This window comes from Eriocheir sinensis, chromosome 52 (assembly GCF_024679095.1).
Source record: "Eriocheir sinensis breed Jianghai 21 chromosome 52, ASM2467909v1, whole genome shotgun sequence".
Taxonomy (NCBI): domain Eukaryota; kingdom Metazoa; phylum Arthropoda; class Malacostraca; order Decapoda; family Varunidae; genus Eriocheir; species Eriocheir sinensis.
This window is the reverse complement of record NC_066560.1, coordinates 9112543-9119189: the sequence shown is the minus strand read 5'-3', so window position 1 is coordinate 9119189 and position 6647 is coordinate 9112543. Positions and strand designations below refer to the sequence as shown.

Here is a 6647-nt window from a genome sequence, read left to right as displayed (position 1 = left end):
GTTTAATATCGCCTCTGAGAATGCTGCCCGGGGCCTGCCTGGTGGGGGCGCTGTTTATTAATTTGAGGGGAGGAGCGAGGGGACGGCCTGGCCCGGGCTTCTTTAATTGGTTATTAGCTCGACCTCTCGTCCCGTGCTTGTCCTTGCAGCCGAAGATCATCCTGAGAGAATCGTCGCAATACATTACCATTATCTTTAGCGTCTTTGCGGCAGCGAGAGGCCTGCGTCCCCCGCGGGGGCGACGACCCGCGGCCGGCCTGGACTGGTCTGACCTGGGCTGAGTGACGGTAAGACAACTTTACTGGGCCCCGGTGTCTCTGCCCTCCGCTGAGCCGCCCCTGAATCATCCTGGGGCGCCGCCGCTGCCCTGATAGGCTTCCCGGGGCGTGTGATGGGCCGCCGCCGCTGGGGGAGCACCGGACGTGGCACGCCGCCTGTCTCTCCCCGGCGTCACGCGGGGCTGTAAAATACCCCGAGTTATGTGACTACCAGCACGCCTCCTCGGCCCGCTCGAGGCGCCGGCCATGTACGGCGGGTTAAGGTCGCCCATTGTTTGTCGGGCCGCATCGCTCTGTGCACGACCCCGTATGTTTGTCTGTTAATGTCCGCGGCTGCCAGCTCCTGAAGGGGACGAGGAAGAGGCTGTATCTTACGTCTTGGGTAATCTGTGTATACTATCGGGCCGCGTATAGAGTTGTGTGGGGATGAAGACGAGGCTTTAGCGCGCCCGCCCGGCCGCTTGATTTTGAGGAGACGCGTGAGGGTGATCCTTGCGCCGGGGAGGGTGCTGGGGAGGGCGGGGAGGGTGTTGGGACCTGCCTGGGAACTGTGTGGGGGTGTGAGGCTTGGTATGAGGGCGTGTGGGCCTGGAAGCACGGCTGTATTAGTGTAATGTGCTGTGCTGGGCCCCGTGTGTGTCGTGTAAACAGCGGGACACGGCCTCGGCGGTGGTCTGGCAGCGGCGGGGCCCAAAACGTGAGGTGCAGCTTCCTCGCACCTGACGCCTCGCCTTTTTTTCAAGATTTATTACCCGCACACATTTCATTAATTGCTCGAGTAGAACGTGAGAACCCTCGAGGATAAAGAAGCCTCTGCACCCTCTTTGTATACGCAGAAATTTTTAATCGTACCTTTGTGTTCTGTATAAATTTTCTTTCTCCCCTCGATGCCCCCGCGGGACAGGTAACGAGACGGAGGTTGTGGACACTGATTTCTTTTTTGTTATTTTTTTGACGCGCTGAATGTTATTGAAGGAAATCGCTTGGTTGTCATTGGGAGGCGTAACTAGAAATGCGCTGGCGGTAAGAGAAGGAGAAGGAGGAGGAAGGAGAACAAGAACTAGAAGAAATTACAAAGTGTTGGAAGGAGGAAGAGGAGGAGGGAGGAGAAATAAAAACGAAGAAATTATTGTGTTAAAGAAGAAAGAAGAGGGAGAAGGGAAGAGCACAGAGTGAAAAGAGGAGAAAAGAATAGAGGGGAAGATAAAGGGAAAGATGAAAGGAATAGAAAAGGGGATAGCAGTGAGTAGCGATCTTTTTTTTATTATTGTTTCCTTTTTTTGTGCCCTTGAGCTGTCTCCTTTATTGTTAAAAAAAAAAGGTAGAATGAGTGATAGTGGGGAAGGAAAAAATGAAAAACGGAGATGAAAAATACACGAAGACAAAAGTAGATAGGTAGATTGATAGGTAGGTAGATGGATTTATAAGTAGGAAGACAGGAAGGGTATATACAAGGTGTCGGTAATAAAGGGTAAAAGGGAGAGAAAAAATGAATACATGGAAAGAGAAAAGTTATTTGTAAGTCAGAAGGTGGGTTGGTAGGTAAGTAGGGAGGGTATATCCATGATGTTAGTGAAATAGTAAGAGGAGTATAGATAGGTAGATAGGTTGGTAAGTAGTTAGGTAGAAAGGTATCGTGGTATCAGTAATGAGTCTTGCCTTAGTGTTGGTGCGATGGGGAGGGAAGTTGATATACTCGTACATAGATAAGTAGGTAAGTAGGTAGGTAGGAAGGGCAGATCCGTAGTGTCGGTAATGAGCCTTGCCTTAGTGTTGGTTAGGTTAAGTTAGATTAGGTTAGATTAGGTTAAGTTAAGTTAGGTGTGATGGGGAGGGAAGTGCACATATTTAGGTAGGTAGGTAGATAGGTAGGAAGGGCAAGTCCGTGGTGTCTGTAATGAGCCTTGCCTTAGTTTTGATTAGGTTAGGTTAGGTTAGGTTAGGTTAAGTTATAGGTAGGAAGAGCAAATCCGTGGTGTCTGTAATGAGCCTTGCCTTAGTGTTGGTTAGGTTAGGTTAGGTTAGGTTAGGTTAAGTTATAGGTAGGAAGAGCAAATCCGTGGTGTCTGTAATGAGCCTTGCCTTAGTGTTGGTTTGAGGTGCGACTGAAGCAACAACAAAACTAGCGCCGCGCGGGTAATTTAGGAGCCCAGTATCTAACCTTCAGAATTAACGAGCTTGCTAACAAACTTCGTCAAGGAGTAAATTACTGGCCGTATAAATAACTCGGCGCAGGTGAGCGGGCCAGCAGCTGGAGCAAGACAATTAAGCTCACCTGGGCGAACCTGGGCGTTAAAGCACCACCACCTCCACCACCACCACCAACACCACCACTACCACCACCACCACCACCACCACCACCACCATGACCGTCTCCATCAGCCAAACCAAACAAACTACCATCACTAATAACAATAACAACAGCATCACCACCACCACCACCACCACCACCACCACCACCACCAACAACAACAATCAAACAATCTACCACCACTTGCAAGAACGAAGAACAATAACGACACTACCACCACCACCACCACCATCACCCCCACCATCACTACAGTCATCACCACCACCACCACCATCACCACCACCACCACCATCACCCCCACCATCACCACAGTCATCACCACCACCACCACCACCACCACCACCAAAACACCCTGGCGGAGAACTGTATCATTATCAACACCACCAGCGACATAGTCCCCGCCCCCTCCGCTACCACCACCACCACCACCACCACCACTACCGGTCCCCCATCCTCCCCACCCCCCTCCCCCCTTCCTTCAACCACGTTCCCCACAACTCTTCTTTTGACAATTAGTGAGTGTTCCCCTTCACTTACCTTACTTTTAACCTCAATCGTCTTCTTCTCTGGCTCTTCCCTCTCCTCCTCCTTTTCCTCCTCCTCTTCCTCCTCCTCCTTTCGCCTCACTGTCATCCTCCCCTGGTGAGCGTCCTTACTCCTTCCTTCCTCCCCCTCCTCTTCCTTTTCCCCCCGTGTTTCCTCTCCGCCATTGACTCTCCCCTCCTCCTGCCTCCCCACCCACACCCCCGCCTAACCTCCATCTTCCTCCCCTCCCCCCACCGCCACCTCTGCCGCCGCCGAGTATCGCAGAAATCGTAAGTGAGCGGCGTAGCGCGGGAGAGAAAGCAAAAGTGTGTGTGTGTGTGTGTGTGTGTGTGTGTGTGTGTGGCTCCTTGCTTGAGGATATGAACTATTACCGCCATTACCGTGACCCCAGGATAGCTGTTTACTTGTTTACTTTATTGTCTGAACGCTCCTCTGCTTCCTCCTCCTCCTCCTCCTCCTCCTCCTCATGCGTCCGTTCTTCCGTAATGGTGATGCATGGGTCCTAAGCTGGCCAGTTACCGAAGTTACCAACCGACGGACTGACTGACTGACGGACTGGCTGGTGTTGAAGGTCCATAGCGACTTGCCCTCCTTCCTTCCTTCCTGGCTTACTTTCTTGAGTCCGTGTTGATGGGTTGGTGGATGCATCGCTCCTTATTGTTAGTGTTGTTCTTGGTTTATTGTTGCTGTTGTTTACGTAAGGATAATGAAGCACAAAGAGATGACTGTGAGGATGCTACTGATGATGATGATGCAATAATATGACAGACGGGAGGAAGAGAGAAAGAACAGGTGGGCAGTGATGATCGGGAAGAGCAGGAGGAGGAAAAAGAAGAAGACCAAGGATGTGTCTGTACCTGCCCAAGTACTGTGTCTTCTCTCGTCCCTTCCCTCTGTCTGGCTCTCCTTCTCTCTCTTTTTGCTCCCGATCAAGCAGCCGCGTAGGAATGTGGGCGAGTCTGGCCATGCTGCCGCCAAGACGCCGACAAGAACTTGCTTCGTACCGCCTCGTCTCTTAGGGGGGGTGGCTGGCCCGGGCGCCCTCCTCGTCCTTCTGTTGCGACGAGGCAGCCGCTGCGTGTGTGCGTGTGTGGAAGCGTCAACCAGCGAGCCGCGTCCGTGTTCGTGAGCCTCCGACGTAGCGTGTTTGGCCTCTTGCAGCGTCGCTCTCTGGAGGTTGTCAAGAAGCGCCTGGGTTCGATATTTGACTTTCGGAACTTGAGTGCGTTGGTGCGTCGTCCTTTGACAGTTACTGATGGTGGTGACTCCCTCTGTTTTATTTTGAGATTACTGAATTGTTTTTCGTCAATTTTATCTGAGGGTGCAATGCTTCCTCGCGCCGTGGTGGTCTGACGTGCCGTAAAGTGTGGAACTGAGGAAATTCCTGTTCACGGGTAGACGAGAGAGTGAAGGAGGTATGGACGGTGATGCAAGGGGATGATCGAGACTTTCCAGAGGGTAAGAGCGGCCCAGCATATCCCAACCCCAGTGACGCAAGAACAGTGTGAAGGAGACTTTGAAATATAAACGGAGGCAAAAGTGGAAGCATCGGAACTCTTTTTGAAAATTGTGCAACGAATTCCTGACATTATTATAATAGTGTTTTTAGTGGAACAGAACCTTAGTGACAGTTATATTAATGGCCCTCTTTTGAACATCCGACAGGTTTAAGATAATTTCAACTGTTCGTGACACCTGATTTTAAAAGAGAAAAAGGAGAGACGTACAATTTTCTGGATTACCGAACTGACTGAAGAGAAGACAGGAAGAGGAAAAGGAAAGGTATATATATCGTTAGTTAGTAATAATTTGAACTGACATGCCATCAACATAACCACTTTGGATTTGTATTGAGCGGAATGTGATACCGCTATTTGTCATGTCTATACTAACAATTTTAATTTTTCGTGTAAATGTTGGATAAGGTTCTTTACGTTATTTTTTTTTTTCATGTTTGCTGGGACGTAATTTCAATCTTTTGCCAGCAGAATGTGAATTAATATTTTTTTAACGCTGGATTAACTTTTTGAATAATGATCAATTTTCTTGTTTTTAATACTAATCTTGTACAGCATAACACATCAAATTTTCTTTTAATGCTGATTTTTTTTTTGTCGAATCATTGCTCTCCATATGACGTGATACTTATAATTTGGGCTAGAACACTTGTACAATCTTATCAGCTGTTCGATAATGATAGTTTTCAGCATTATACCAGATATTTTGCACAACTGTATCTGTTAATCGATAATCGATTTTTTTTTAGCATAATATCCGACACTTTGTACAACGCTATCAGTCATCTGAGAACACCTTGCTGGCTGCCTTACCTGTCCGCCCCAATTCGTTAGTCCTCTCAGGGTAGACGGACGATGCACTGTTAACCTGAAGACACGCCCACCTCATCACCGCATAGGAGAAAACACCAAACAAACAGGATACTCAAATTTTTACTGCGGCGAAACGTAATCTGAGAGTGCGTTGTTAACTATTACGAACGCGCCACAACGCACTCATTCCCCACTTAGTCCACAAAGAGGAGTTGAAGTGTTTTCGCTGAAGTTAATTTATTGCAAGTTCCGCTGACGAAGGGTTATGCGGGAGGGGGGGAGGGGGGGGGTTGAGTGTTGGCGAGGCGTCGTAAGTGCAGTCTCGCGTTCCGGGTGTAACGCACAAGTACAGCTGAAGTGTCGTGTTTGGTCAGGTCCGCTTCGTGTCTGCGTGATGTATGCGCCAAGCGTTGTATATTTCACTTGAGCTGGAAGTGTAAATGTTTTGAAGTGGAGGTAATTGTGGCAGTGTTGTTGTTGTTGTTGTGGTGGTGGTGGTGGTGGTGGTACAGTAATCGTTGTAATTGTTTTTGTTGTTGTTACTGTTGTTGGTATTATAGATGAAAAAAAAATACTGATAATAGAAGGTACAATTATTATTATTATTATTATTATTATTATTATTATTATTATTATTATTATTATTATTATTATTATTATTATTATTATTATTATTATTATTGTTGTTGTTGTTGTTGTTGTTGTTTTTGGTAGTAGTAGTAGTAGTAGTAGTAGTAGTAGCAGCAGGTAGTAGAGGTAGTGGTGGTGGTGGTGGTGGTAGCAGTAATACATGTCCTAAACGTGGCAGTAACATCAGGGATGGTTGTGGCAGCAGCAGAAGTTGTGGTACATTTGCAAAGGAAAGTTACTAGATTTTTTTTCAAGGAATAAATTATACCACTGATAACAAGACAGTGAGGCTCAATAGCCTTAAGTAGCGATTTTGAAACAAACGAATTATGAATATTATTTATGTTTTGTGACAGTACTGAGCGTAGCTGTTGTTGCTCTTGGGCGGGGTTATGATACTGAAGAGAAATAACAATGTAGGAATGATAACGGTAACGATAATGAATATTTGTAGTGATAATAATAGCAGTAACAATAGTAATAATAATAATAATAATAATAATAATAATAATAATAATAATAATAATAATAATAATAATAATAATAATAATA

At 47.0% G+C, this 6647-nt stretch overlaps 1 protein-coding gene across 1 annotated transcript in view; it reads left to right on the top strand.

The window, feature by feature from the left end:
- Positions 1-3890: 3890 nt before the first annotated feature.
- LOC126983032 (homeobox protein homothorax-like) overlaps positions 3891-6647 on the top strand; it is a 289790-nt gene continuing 287033 nt past the window's right edge. Inside the window, exon 1 of the mRNA XM_050835464.1 lies at positions 3891-4917. The gene's annotated coding sequence lies outside the window, so the exon portion shown is untranslated. The remainder of the gene's footprint in view (positions 4918-6647) is intronic.